The sequence below is a fragment of the Panthera uncia genome, chromosome B4, assembly GCF_023721935.1.
Source record: "Panthera uncia isolate 11264 chromosome B4, Puncia_PCG_1.0, whole genome shotgun sequence".
Lineage (NCBI taxonomy): Eukaryota > Metazoa > Chordata > Mammalia > Carnivora > Felidae > Panthera > Panthera uncia.
Genome location: NC_064809.1, coordinates 46,522,490 through 46,537,847, shown reverse-complemented (window position 1 = coordinate 46,537,847; position 15,358 = coordinate 46,522,490). Strand labels below are relative to the sequence as shown.

Genomic DNA, 15,358 nt, shown 5'->3' with positions numbered 1-15,358 from the left:
TCAACATCCTTGCTGCCACTGTACCCCAGGAAAGAAGGAAAGATGTACATCAAAAGATCCTTAGTAAAGGACTGAACCAAATCATCTGAACTGTTACTGTTATGTAGAAGAGACTCCTGGATACAGGCATCCTGGGATAAAGCTACCTTACCTTCATGAATCAACATCTGTAATCACTAAATCAAGAGAATGGGTGAGGATTTCTACGATTCTGTTAGTCCAGTGCAGACAACTTTGTGTAAATAGATTACTTAACCCTAGATCAGTGAAACAAGAATTACTTACAAGTAAATGAACTGACTTAACTATGGTTTTTTATTTTTAACGGTTACAAGAGAAAACACTTTCTTCTTAATCTATCTTAACCTTCAATTTAAAATATATTTCATATAGGGGCTCCTGGGTGACTCAGTCAGTTGAGCGTCTGACTTTGGCTCAGGTCATAATCTGGCAGTTTGTGAATTCGAGCCCTGTGTCGGGCTGTGTGCTGACAGCTCAGATCCTGGAACCTGCTTCAGATTCTGTGTCCCCCTTCTCTTTCCACCTCACCCCTGTTTGTGCTCTGTCTCTCTCTTTCAAAAATGAATAAACATTAAAAAAAATTTTAATATATTTTGTATAAATAATAATATCTTGATCTAATATCTTCAGAATTCGAGGGGGAAAATATCCTGTGAAAGATCTTAACATTGGTTATAATTAATAAGCCACCAGAACAATTAAAAAACCATTCTGTAGAAAAATACTGAAAATATTATTGGCTTTATCTAAACTGAATCTCTTTACTTTTTTATAAACTAGTTTACAAAGTTCCAATAAGAATGTTTTCCTTCCTGTCAGGATAAAATTGGATAAATCAAATTGGTAACCATGACTACAAGAGAAATGTGACATTTAAAAAAGAGGTAGCTTATAATTAGGTATGACAGGGAACAAAGACTACACCTCAAATGTAGAAATGACTGCCCTGCAAATGAAAAAATGATGCCTCATAAGTCCTCCCAGAAATTCAATTTAGTAATTCTTCTATAATTTATGGATTCCCAAGTTTAATGAGAATAAAGAATATCACTCCTGACAGAACAATATTGACAAATGCATAAATCTCAGAACCATAATACCCTACAGTTTTAAGTATTGCAGGTGAAAACTCATTGAGATAAATTAGATGGCTCTTGGTTCCTGATCTTGTAATCAAGCAGATAAGTTATTACACTTTACAAAACATCTAGACGGAAGCTCTTTTTTTTTAATCTTTATTTCTGAGAGAGAGAGAGAGAGAGAGAGAGAGAGAGACAGAGTGCAAGCAGGGGAGGAACAGAGAGAGAGAGACACAGAATGTGAAGCAGGCTCCAGGCTCTGAGCTGTCAGCACAAAGCCCAACGTGGGGCTCAAACTCACAGACCATGAGATCATGACCTGAGCTGAAGTTGGACGCTTGACCAACTGAGCCACCCAGGCGCCCCTAGATGGAAGCTAACTCTTAAACCTCATGTCAAATGTATGTAGTTTTGTTAACCAGACAATAGGGAATTCTTTGAATATTAATCAGCTATTCATTAAACCTGTGTAAATAAAATAAAACATCAAACTAAAATAATCAGAAGATCAGTAAACAAACTTATGTGGTGAAATTTGTTTCTTAAGGGGCAGGAACTTGGCCACATGAATGATTCTACAAGAAAACAGACACTTTGTCTGGCTTTAATTTTGAGTGAGCATGTCCAACAAGTTCCATACCTGGAGGGTTAATAAAGAGAGAGGGAGCACTTTGCACCCTTTATTTAAAAAACAAAAAAACAAAAAAACGATGGCATATGTGGATCTAGTCCCCAAAATAAATTATTTCATCCCTAACTTTGGCAATGATGATTGTCTGAAAAAACGTGACCAACTGTGAAGATAAAAAATTAATATGAGAAAATGGCTGTAAACTTAGTAAATTTAGTAATCTTGTAAGGCTTTTATTCTTTAAATGCCTTTTAAAATAAAACAGTTCTAAAGGTAGACTCCTTCACAAACCTTTACAAATAAATGACTTCTTTAAAGTTTTGGGTTTTGGGGTTTCTTTTTCTTTCTTTTCTTTTTTTTGAGAGAGAGAGAGAGAGAGAGAGAGAGAGAACACAAGCAGGGAAAGGGCAGAGAGAGAGAATCCCAAGCAGGCTCCACACTGTCACCATGGAGTCTGACATGGGCAGAACTCACAGACCGTGAGATCATGATCTGAGCCCAAATCAAGAGCTAGATGCTTAACTGACTGAGCCATCCAGGTGCCCTGCAAATAAACTACTTCTTTAAATGCTTATTCTTCTCTACTAGTGAATGGTCTTCTAAAACTACTTTTTGAAATTACTTTTTAAATGCATTTAAATTCCAGCTCCAATAATCAAGAATATTGCCATTTTCTATATATCTCCTCCATTGAGGGTTCCGTATAGCTGCAACTAGCTGCCTCTTAAATATTCATGCCTAATTGATTCAATTGATTGAAGACAGAAAAGTGTGCCAGGAAAAACTGCTAAGTATTTTTTATATCTAATCTCATTTAACCCTCACAACCACCCTATCAGATAGGTAGTACCACCATTTTATATTAAGTAATAGTGTTGGCAGACTCTAAATTCCCAGATCCCAGTATAAAATTATTGCTCTTTCCACTTCATTATATTACTGATTTTAGGAAAATCCTTCGCCTTTTTGTTTCTTCATTTATTTGCTATCTTCCAACTTTTATATCACTTAAATTTGATGGAAAAGGAAAGAATTACACAAACTTAAAACACAAAATAATTATTTAATTCCATCTTTTTATCAAACCCTTATTAACTTACACACATTATATCCTTCAGAGTTAAATCTTAGAAACTTATTAATAGGTGAGCAATGGTGTTTCCTTGCTTTCTTCTATTTCTTACTGAATGAGATGGAAAACTTTCTTTCTAAAAGTTGTCTCACAATTTATAATTTTTCATATGCAAAATGCCTGTCCAACCTTTTGTCCATTTATCTAGTTGGTGCTTAAGTAAATTACATGTTCAATTATTTAAAAAAAAAATCTAACATCTGTAGATAATAGTAAGTTAAATAAAAAAAAAGAACTATAGCATATCTTACTTCGCTTTTTGGCACTTCACCTAAAACAAAAGGATTCTTGCCTTTCAATAAACAAATATTTATTGAATTTTAAGGAAGGCAATGTGGAAAGCAATCTTATACTTTTAATAGTGGTCTTATCATTCCTAATTACAAGGGTTTTTTCCTTAACATGTGACATTTGTCAAAAACATCAATAAGATACAATTCCTAAATGCAGGAAGCTTATGAAGTATTATGCAACTAAAAACAAAGAAGTAGAAAGGAATAAATGTCTTCAAGCAAGATAGGAAGTAAAACAGAGTAAAAAAAGAAATGAGAGAACTTCTAACTGAGAATAACAATATCCTTTATTAGTTACATTATGTAGGCACTATGGCAGCAATGACTCTTACTTACAAAACTCAAGGATCTATATATGAAGGTGGTATTTAGAGTTCTCCTCACACACTACATTCTTTCTCATTTCTTTCTTTTTTTTTTTCAACGTTTATTTTTGAAAGAGAGAGAGACAGAGTGTGAGCGGGGAAGGGGCAGAGAGAGAGGGAGACACAGAATCTGAAGCAGGCTCCAGGCTCTGAGCCATCAGCACAGAGACTGATGTGGGGCTTGAACCCATGAACTGTGAGATCAAGACTTGGGCCGAAGTCGGACGCTTAACCGACTGAGCCACCCAGGTGCCCCTCTCGTTTCTGATAGATACTCTGAACACCTTATTTATTACCTTTACTAAGAATATCCTTCTAATTCACCCCTTAAAATACAACCCTCTAAGATTTCCTTGATCTCTTCCCACAACAGTTTCACTTTCTGTGCCATAAACAAATACCGACTGTGTCTTACTTGTAGTCTATAGAAAGCTTCTTTTAATTATCTACTTATTATACAAGTAAGCTTTACCTATATGCAAAGAATTTACAACCACAATCTTTTTACTTGTATACATTACAAGGTCCTCAAAAATTATATTTTCCATCTTCAAAATGTATATTTCACACATACAGTTACAAAACAACAGGATCTGGAAAAGAATACTAAAACATAAACTCGGGGCACCTTCCTGGCTCAGTCAGTGGAGCAAGCAACTCTTGATCTTAGGGTAGTGAGTTTGAGCCCCCTGCTGGGTGTAGAAATTACTTAAAAATAAAATAATTAAAAAACATAAATTCAACTTTAGACTAAAGCAAGCAGTTCAAATAATTGCGATTCACGACTGTCATTACAGTCCTTACCTGCAGTCCTTCATCTTTCAAAATAAGCAACTAGCAAAGTTAAAAAAATATTACACTGAGATTTTAAAATTAAATTAAAATTCCAATTCTTATAAAGCTAAATATAATTTAATACATTTGCAAGGGCAAGCAGAAAGGGAAAGAATTGCACCATTATTTGGTGGTATACACACACACAAACACACACACACACATAACTAGAATCTCAGACACAAATCACAAACACAATGTTCTCAAAATTCCACTTGAAAAGAAGATATAGAGTTATAACTATAACTCTTGAGACAGAAAAACAGTTTTTAATATCAAATTATGAATTACTTTGATACCACTTCTCCAGCTTCCTTTTGTAGCAGAAAGGGCTGGTTGTTCCATTACACTCATTTATCCCCTTTTATAAAATTCCTTAATTTTAGCTGAGCACATGATTGTCCAGCTAGATACTACATTTCCTAGCCTTCCTTTCCCAGCTAAGTATGTTCCAATGACTAAATCCACACCCATAAAACTTGAGTCAAAGTGATATGTACCACTTCCAGATCATGCTCTCAAAAGAATGAGGTGTATACTCCCACTGCCCTTTCTCCCTTGCCCCTGGTTGGTGAAACTGTGGAATAGTCATGTTCAACCTGGAAACCATATGTTAAGTCAAAGCCACCTACAAACTCTAAACAGTCTTGTTAGAGGAGAAAAACACTTATCATCCTAAAACCATCATAATAGTCTCACAAAGCAGATTAGCCTTTACTGTAATCCAATTACTCCTGACACCATCTAAAAAGAAATAAAAGAAATTTTCAAAGATAGTCTCTTTTCTCTTCCATATTTTTCACCACTTCTTCCTTTTAAGACATTTCTCTAATAAGGGTAAGAAGTCAGAAACATTCCTCAACTCCAATGCCTTAGTTGAGAATATGCTGAAGCAGTCATGTCATTCATTGTTTCACCAAACTCTTATCCTCCTGGTTCTTAAAATGGCAGATTCTATTCTCACCTTCTAGGTTTACCTTTCTACCAACTGGAAGGCATTATCTTTGAGAATTACTGACTCAAGGAGAAATCTTTTACTAGCTATGGCAGTTCTGAGAATCAGAGTCAAATTTCTCATTAGAATGTAAAAGTGCCACAAAGTGCTGGAACATAATTCCCAGATACCCACCAAGACAATAATTCCCCAAAGTAGTATGTACAAACAACAAAGAAAGTGGAAAAGAACTGTACAGTAAGACATTATGACATTACTATCTCACATCAAAGGGGTCTTCTCTCCCAAATTAAAGGGTATATGCTAGTTATTCATAGTTATTAGATACAAAATAACTCAAAATATTGTTATAATATTCTGAGCAAAGAAAAACTGTAGATATGAATAAAAGAATATTTCTCACAGTCAAGTTAATAGGTCATCTACATTTCCCAGACTTTTATGTTTATGTAGATCCAATTATAAAGTCTCTCAGGAAGGTGGTATCAACTGTACCCTTAGGCCTATCACATTTTTTGGAAAGTGGCCAAGCAGATGCCAGAATCATTCTCTTAAAGACTCAAAAATGCAAATGATCAAAATTCACAACTGAAGACATTCACATTGTACAAATAAGCACTAGTGCCCTGGTCTTCTCATTTTGCAGGCATTTAAAAAATGAAAATGCTGGCCAGCACTCATATTCTCTTCCTCCAATACAAAATGGGTTTCCACCATGTAACTTGAAGCACAAAGTTTGATTTTTTTGGAATTCACTTTTCTGTCTTAAACAAACTAAAATGACAGGATAAACCACTGATTTACTCTGTAGATTTCACGACAATCTCAGAAAGAACACTGCAAAATCATTTTTAAAGTCTTGAGTTACGTAAAGAACATAACAAGGTCAAATGGATAAGAATTTCTAAAGAGAGGCTTCACTAATGGATGCGTAATTTCTAGATACTCTGGGGAGCTTATAGGGACTATGGCTTCCCAGAGCTACTTAATGATTTTTTGTATTCTACCATTTAAATTTTGTTAAAACATCACCTAAATTTTATCTGTAATATGCCCCACATGTGACTTCTTTGAAAAAGTAGATTTGCCTGTGCACGAATTTTCCATATACCTCAAAACTTAGAAATCATAATAGAAGCCTTTCTAAACTAAATCTTGAGCAAGTTAAACAAAACTAAATATTCTGATTCAGAATCATTTAAGATCATCAATTATAATTAACATAATATAAATACGGATTTAGCTCTAAAAACACTAATTCCCAAATTAAATAACCTCAAAACTAAGTCTTTAAATTCTTGCTTCTAACACTTGAAACACATCTTCACTGTCAAGATGCTAGCCATCACTCCTTCCTCTTATCCATATACATTTCTCTGGTAGCCACTTCTCCTGTCCCTACTTTGCTATTTCTCACCTATCATAGTCTGAAAACTTAAGTATCATAATTTGTCAGAACTAGAAAAAGTTTTCAAGTAAGAGCAAAAGTCACATAAAAAAAGTAAAATATGCAAATCTCTGTAAGCGGTTTTGCTTGAAAAAGACCCAAAGATGAGAATTTTTCATTTAAAAAGTTAAATGAAAGCCAATAACACATGATTTCTACCTACTTCCTAGATTTATTTTCATGAAGCCAATGAACACAAATAATAGATTTAATGTACAATGAACTTATACCAATAATTAGAGAAACATCCTTATTAGAGAATAATTTACTATTATTAAGGGACTAAAAATAAAAGTTTTTAACTTTATTATAGCATTAGGCACCATCCTGGCCAGAAAAATTAGATAACTTTCCAACATTCTTCCATTAAAAAAGTCTATGTAAATGAAAAATTTTGGTTTCAAATATTGAAGAATACTTTAACTGGACAACCTATTTTCCCACTTCTAACTTCATACTTGCACTATTTTCATATCACCATGTCCTAAGACAGATTAAAAATAGAAACGTAGTCCTATATCCTCTAACAACTTATCCCTATTAACATCATATCAGCATTAGGGAACAAGTTAAATAACACCTTAATGAAAAATAACAAGTGTCACAAATTTTCCCAATGTTTCTCTTAAAAAGTACATTTTGTGGAATCTGCGGGAAATATATCCCATTTATGAGAAAAAAAACACAGTAAAAAGATGTAAACTCACCCCAATTTAAGTTTAATGCAATGCTAAACTAAACTATCACTACAACAAATAAAACAGTGCACTACTGCTACATGGATAAGACCCAGGTACAGTGGTTGTTAACCTAGCTTTAGATTTTGTATTATATATTCCTGTGAAAAGCTGATGAAAACTATAACTCTTTCCCCAGAAAAATGCACATAGGCATAATCACATAATGTTGTGTACATCAAGGAATCAATCAAAGGATCTACCAAGGAATCTTCTTACTATCTGTAGAAACTCCTGAGGCCAATGGACCAAGTTAAATATCCCCAGTAAATGAAGCAGAACTATAGCTCAAACCTGGTAACTTAAGATCAAAATTAGCAACTCAAAGCAGTAAGAAAAAAGATCACCAACGTAAGAATCTAAGAAAACTAGGTATTTGGAAAAACTGGAAACTAATAAACTCCATACAGATTAAAACACTTATTTTTTTAATCATTAAAATACATAGAAAAAATAAACAAAATAAGTGAACATTTAAGTTCATCTCACAACAGGTTATTTTCTAGGCAAAGAAGTCCTGGAAGAAATCACAAATGAGAAAAAGCAGTGCATTAGACTACAAAAAAAAAAAAAGGAAAACTTCTGAATATATAAAATAAGCAATTTAAAAAGTAATAAACTAAAAAAAAAGCCTGCCAAAAGTATGAAAAGCAAAAGGCTTATATCCATAAATAGCTGTTATCAATAGGAAAAACATTAACATCCACCATAGAAAAGATTAAAAAACCTCAAACAGCTAATTCACAAAAATGAGAACATTGTATACATAAACATTAAAAAATTCAACTTCACCAGATATCTATAGCTATACATCTATATCGATATCGATTTCTATATCGATATCGATTTCTATATCGATATCGATTTCTATATCTATATCTATATGGTACTGTTTTTCAGCCACCAAACTGATGGTGGTATGGGAAATGCTTTTCAAAAAAATAAATTTTTATTAATTTTGTAATTACCTTAAAAGCCCTTTGAAACAATATTTGAAGCAGTAATTTCAAAGAAATCATTTCAAAGAGATGCAGTTCATAACTCATGTGTAAGGATGTTCAGTGTAGCATTATTTATAACAGAGAAATGGGCAACGAACAAATGGTCAATAAAAGAAATGCTTAGTAAGTCACAGTACATTCTTATTAGATATAACAATATTGTAGCCGCTTAAAGACATTTGAAGAATATTTCATGATTTGGGGTATTTTCTCAATAAAATATTATATACCCATTAAAAGAAATTTTTAAAAGAATGTTATACGTTGAAAGAACATTAAGTATTTCAAAAGAATAATGAAATGAGATAAATATCTACAACATAATACAAAATTAAAGAACAAGAATGAAATTATGGTCCAAGTGAAAAACTGATCAATATTTATTGAACAATCAATATTTATTGACCAATTGATAAACCATGAAAAAATAACAAAAATCACCAGAACATTTATGCTGTTTATTTCTAAATGTTGCTAATTTTCAACACTTTCCAAATGTGCTACAATGAATAAGTAAAAAAGTATTTAAATATATGTATCAAATATTCAAATCATAATTTAAAGAAAAAAGACAATTTTAATGGTTTATGACTTAATCATTAAGTCTTTTTCTCTAAACTAAATTTTCTAATGTTTAAAATCTACAAAACTAAAAATGACCCCAATAATTTAATATTCATTAGTCTTAATATTATATATTCTGCATATATGTCAAAATTTTGTGGCAACATAACTAAAATTTCTAAATCAAACTAAAATTTCAAAAGATGCTTTTTATTCAAAGAATAACAAACAAAATAACAGACATTCAGACAATTCACTGGTCTTTAAGTTTATAGAAGTATACTTCCCTTTCTAACAAATAGCAAAATTGTCCTACTAATAAATATTTACATTGTACACTATGTTCCTCAGTATTTTCAAGACCTCTTACAATCTTCAGCATTAACCTAAGAGGCAATCTTTTGTATTCAAATGAAAACAAACTTTAATACACAAACCAAAATATTTTACTTTTCTGGAAGTGCAAAACGTACCACTGCCCTAAAATCAAAGTTCTTTTCTTAACCTAAAACACATACATACACACAGATACAGAAAATACAAGATAACTTTCAACTCTAAACACCTGAAATTATGTATTAGGAAGTGGAGGAGGGGTGTGCTGGGGCAATCACCCAGAAGTATAAAAAGGCAAGATATTACACAACTGCCCTCTAAATATATTTCTGTGTAGAAGAGACCAGAGGGCCAGGTTTATATGAACAGTTAATTTTCTGTTGAGAAAAGAGAGTTACCTTCCCTATCACTTCATTCTATCTCATACGTGACGTCATTTTTAAAAAAATCCACCAACCAAAACTATTCCTTTCAATTACATCTACTTAATGCTAACGGTATTTGCTTTGGGCAATAAAACCGTCCCTAACCAACCATTATAAAGCAATAGGCACTTCTTCATTTGACAGATGAATGATTTAAACTTAGTCTTATATAACCAACCAAGAAACCAATTATTGCACACACAAACCACAGGTGAAATCTATGAAAAACAGTTACAAATTTTTAGTCTAGTAAGAAAAAATTTGCACAATGGTAGAATTATATCAGATTGTATAACACTTCTCCCAGCGGTGTTATATAAGATTTAAATATAGTGACACAACCATTGTAAACTAAAATAACCAGTAGCACACCTCTAACTACCTTCTTTAAGAAACGAAAATTAGGAACACACAATTTTAAGAAATCAAACACAACTGTATTTCATACACATATACAGGGCAGTTTCTTTAAAGAATCAACTAATTTTTTCATTGATGGTTGACTTTATTTCCTCATAAAGGCCTCAGTTTAGTGAGGAGTTCTTTGCAGAATTCTTTATGAGAAAAATTTACCAAGCAAGTTTTATTTCACATATCATAACAAACCAAAGGCTAAACAAATGACCTAATTTTAAAAGTCAGAGTCACAAAAATGATCAAACTGAAGCAGTGATGGACAAGTGATCACAGACTTTAAAAATCTAAAACCCAAATGCAAGTATGATCAGAAGCACACAAACTGGTAAAATTAAAACTTCATTAACTTAGAATCAAATATTAAAAAAACAAATAACCAAGGAGATTGAGATTTCTTTTTAAACAATAGTATATAGATTCTTCCAATGCCCCTTCCCCCTCATATCTCCAAAACTCAAATTCTCGTTTGTACACATTCCCTCTTAACAGAACTGGTAAAAATAGGGTTAAAATGTATTTGCAAATATTCAGTTCAATTAAATGTACTGCCCCTGAGACCACCACTAGGTGCTGATCTTTATCTCCCCAAATATAAACTTGAACCCAGCAATACCCTAAAAGTGAAATTATAATCAAGAACCACAAGTGACAATCATTTTTACAGAAAATTAAGTTCACAGCTTCTCAGAAAATCGGAGAAATATAAAAGAGTTTAATGGGTCGGTATAGGAATGCAACACAAGAGAAACGTTTTCCTTGAAAAATGTGGCAGTTTGAGGACAAGAAAATGAAACTCCTCAAGAATGAGGAAAATTAAATCTAGAACCCAAATGGCGTCCAACAAGAACATTAGATCTTGAAAATGAATATTGCGCTTGCGCAGCCACCGCCCCGCCAGCTGCACAACTGCAGCTAGAGCCCGACCCCGCAAGATCACGTGCTCCCATGCAGCGCCCGCCCGCAGCTCCGCAACCGCGCAGGCGCACACACAACTCCCGCAGCCGCCATAATGCGGTCTTGACTCTTCATAAATACAATAGTAATTTAAGAAAATGTGGTTATAACAGCCCCTAGGAGTCACATATACCTTTCGGGGCGGGAGATGAGGGAGGGGGAACCAAGTTCCTTCCTACAGAGCCGTTCCGCGCAACCGTCCTCAACGCGGCCGCTTCAGTATCGCGCGCTTCAGTCGCCGCGCCGCCGCTGCCGCCGCCGCCACCTCCGCAGATTCAAAAACAAACCCGCTTCTGCCTTGCACGCGCCGGGGCCGTTATGCAAATTAATGTAGGCGGGGCTCTGTGGTCGTACTATTGGCCACGCCCACGGTGCTGACAGCCAATAGGCTCACGGCTCAGCCGTTCCCCATGCAAATCTCCTGGTTTTTTATTTGAATGAGGGAAATTGGCCACGCCTCCTGCCTTGGAAAGGAGAAGGAAGTCCGAGGTGGTGGCGCTGCGCCTTTTAGTTGCAGTGTGAAGTGTGTTTTGAGTGGAGCTTCGCTTTATCCAGTGAGTAGCACTTTGTGAGCGCCCTCTATGAGCCTCAGCAAAGAAGGAAGGAAATAGGTTGGTGAGAGTTAAAGAGCTGAGAGAAACATTTTCAAAAAAGCCTTAAGTATATTTTTTCATCATTTATATTAAAAATTCACAAAGTATACTTTAAACTGTAAGTAATGAGAGAATGGCGAAAACACATCTTTTCTTTCAGTTTTGTGCCAGAGCAAGCACTTCCAATCATACCCTTTCACCAGAAGTTGTATCCCTTATATTCAGTTTTATATTGGGAACCAATCGTTAATGAAGGCCATAGGATGCAGTGAAAAAGGTGCAACTCCTTTTGTTGGGAGATCTGGGCTCACGTCCAAGTACTCCTGCCTTCTTGCCTGTTTCTTGGAACACGTGTGTTAACACGGTTTTCTCATCTCTAAAATAGTGATAATGCCTGTGATTCAAGTCGGTTAAGAGAGGTCAATGACAGGATAAATCAATGTAAAGGTGTTTTGCCAAACAAGAAGAGCCTGATAAATCGATCATAAGGTTTTGTTAACTTGTTTTGAATGTAATTTTTTGCTTAAATTAATCTACTCATTTTTTATTTAGTAATCACTGTGGTCTAGCCCGGCCTCAAGAAATCTATACTAGAGGAAACAGAAGAGTAAACAGGAAATTTTTGTAAGTAATAAGAAATTAGTGGAGGGTGGTTAATACTTATTTTTATACTGTGGGTCTTTCAACTCAGTTGAAATACTGGGTGGCTTTTAGGAGAATCGCTTAATCCAGACTTGGAAAATCAGTAATGCCTTCCTCGAAAGGTAAATTGTAACATGAGAACTGATTTAGTAGATTTTCTGCCTAAAAGCTGATATTTGTTATAAAGTAATGAGGGATCATTTAAAAGGTTCTAAGTCAGGAAATAACACATTTAGATTTGTGTGGCTTTATTGCTTAGCTTTGTAAAGTATGTAACACAGAGCATAGTACATGATTGTTCAAAAAGTTACGAATAGAGGCTCAATTATAATAAATTATGTATTATAATTTATTTAGTACATAGATGCTCAGTTATAAAATACTCAACTAATTATAAATATTAATATAGACATTAAAAGTTGCACTCTATAATAAGAAAAATGGGATTGGAATAATAAAGCCCATCAGGTTTCTTTTTGTATGTTTCCTATAAACAAATAAAAAAGAATCATGTTTATAATAATTCACTCGCAATTGTCTAGACTAATGGCAAAGGGGAAAATAATTCACCATTGACTCACTAATTGATTGATTTTAATAGATATGCTCATATTCTAGACTTGCCTCCCTAAGGCTCCAACTAGACGGTTTTATTGTATTTGAATTTCCCCAAATATATTCAACCACACATTATGTAGTCTCTTCAGACATTCCACTTGCTGGTTGATCTAACCAATCATTCATTGTTTCATTCAACAAATACAGTATTAATTATGTACTCACACACTATTCTAGCCACTAAGGATGCCCAGAGGAAATGACACTGCCACTAATGGAGAAAGAAACATATATACAGATAAACATTATGAAATAATTACTATCATGAAATTACACACTAAATATAAAAGAAATACAGAACAAGAGAACCTAAATCTTCCTCATAGAATATAGGAAAATTTCTTGCCTGTTTCCTGTAAAAAGTGTGACCTGAATAATAATGAAGAGCTTAAAGTAGCTGTCAGAATAATACAAAAGAAAAAGAATTCAAGTTAAGTAAAACAGAAATGCAAAATATTTCTCATTCCTTATGGCACTAGGCACTGGCCAGAGTGGAAGCAGACATGAAGACCTTCTACTGTGTCAGATGTTAATCATTTAGTTGTCAGATTGTGAAGAGGTCCAGCGCTTATTTAACTGGGGACTGAGGCAGACTGGATGGTAGGAGGAGTATTCAGAGGTGGGACAGCTACTTACCAATCAGTACTAAAGGATTTCCATATTTTGTCAACCATTTGGCTTTATACAAACAGACTGAATATTCTTCTAGAAAAAAAAATGCAGGAGTAAAGCAAAATCACAGAATTTCTCAGAGAAAAAAATTCCAAAAAACAAAAAAACCTAAAATAATAAACATAAATAAATGAATTTCAGTGGTAGCAATTGAGCACCAATTGAACAGAGAAAATAGAACTTTTGAAAAACAGCATAAACTTGAAAAAGGAATAGATAAAAAGGGAAATTGAAGTTTTGAAGTATATAAAATGAGACAGCGTAATGTAACAATTACGAAAAATGGCCTTTGAAAGCTTACTACCTGAACTGGAATCTTGTCTCTACTTTTTTTTCTTTTAATGTTTATTTATTTATTTTGAGAGAGAGAGAGAGACAGAGAGGGAACAGTGGAGGGAGAGAAGGAGACAGAAAATCCCAAGTAGGCTCCTCACTGTCGCCACGAAGCCCGAACTGGACCTTCCCTGAGGAGAGAGATTCTTTTTGTTGACTTGATGCAGTAAAAAACTATGTTGAAGAAGTCAATATTAAAAGTTACTAAATTGGCCTATAGAATGTTGGGTAGCCTGAGAATGGGCTTCAACCATGTAGCCATCTAGCCATGTAGCCTTGTAGCCATAAGGAAATAAATTCTATAAATAAACCAAATGATCTTGGAAGCAGATTATTTACCAACCAAGCATTTGGATTAAAATACATCCCAGATAATACCTTGATTGTAGCCTTGTGAGACTATGAGCAAAGGAATGTAAGTCATACCCAAAATTCTGACCCACAGAAACCAAGATAATAGATGTATAATTTTTTAAGTTACTAAATTTGTAGTAATTTGTTACTTGGCAATAGAAAACTAATACAGGAAGCCATCAAGAGGTATCTAAACCATTTTCCAAGGTACATATGTGACCTAAGTGAATGAAATGGGTTCTATTAGAAGATATTTAACTGGCACTTAATAAAAAGGATAGAACCAGTACTATAATTATACCTTGGCAAGAGGAGCCAATCTTCTGGTCCCCATATCTTAGAGGCCCCTATATGTCAGAAACACACATGCACACGTTTGCAAGAACGGAAGGATGCCTTTGTCACTCAGAATCTGACACTCAGCACTACCATAATGGTAACTGTGACCTTAAAACATCTGCCCTCCTAATATTACTCATGGCCTCAGGGGAATGCTTCTCCATATTTTTTGCTCTGTGTCCTCAAAACAAATGGCAGTTGTCAGAATACAATGAAGGTCAGAAGGTTGAGACATACACACAACCAGAGTATGTAAAGATTTGAGCAGCAAAATAAATTTAAAAAATTAATTTTTCCTTCCTCTCTGTTAGTACATATTCAATAGATTTTTGCTTAATAGTCATTTGCCAATAGTGTCAAGCCTCCATTTTCTTGCTTTTTTTTCATGTTCCAGTTTGTGGTTCTGTGGGCACTCAGAACTTACTGCAGTACTCCCAGAATTTGTACTTAGCTCCTGGAAAACTTTTTGAGATATCAAATAATCCATATTAATCTTATAATGCATACCACACATGTGGATGTTGATGTAATATAAATGAAACATGATATTCACTGTTAAATTAGCAACTAAATTACATTGAGTTCTAGAACTATAAATGATTTCATTTTAATAAGT

The 15,358-nt window shown here is 34.1% G+C and overlaps 1 protein-coding gene across 1 annotated transcript in view; it reads right to left on the bottom strand.

Moving 5' to 3' along the window:
- The window catches only part of ATF7IP (activating transcription factor 7 interacting protein), a 124,832-nt gene extending 113,397 nt beyond the window's left edge, over positions 1-11,435 (bottom strand). Inside the window, exon 1 of the mRNA XM_049625098.1 lies at positions 11,325-11,435. The gene's annotated coding sequence lies outside the window, so the exon portion shown is untranslated. The remainder of the gene's footprint in view (positions 1-11,324) is intronic.
- Positions 11,436-15,358: the final 3,923 nt, after the last annotated feature.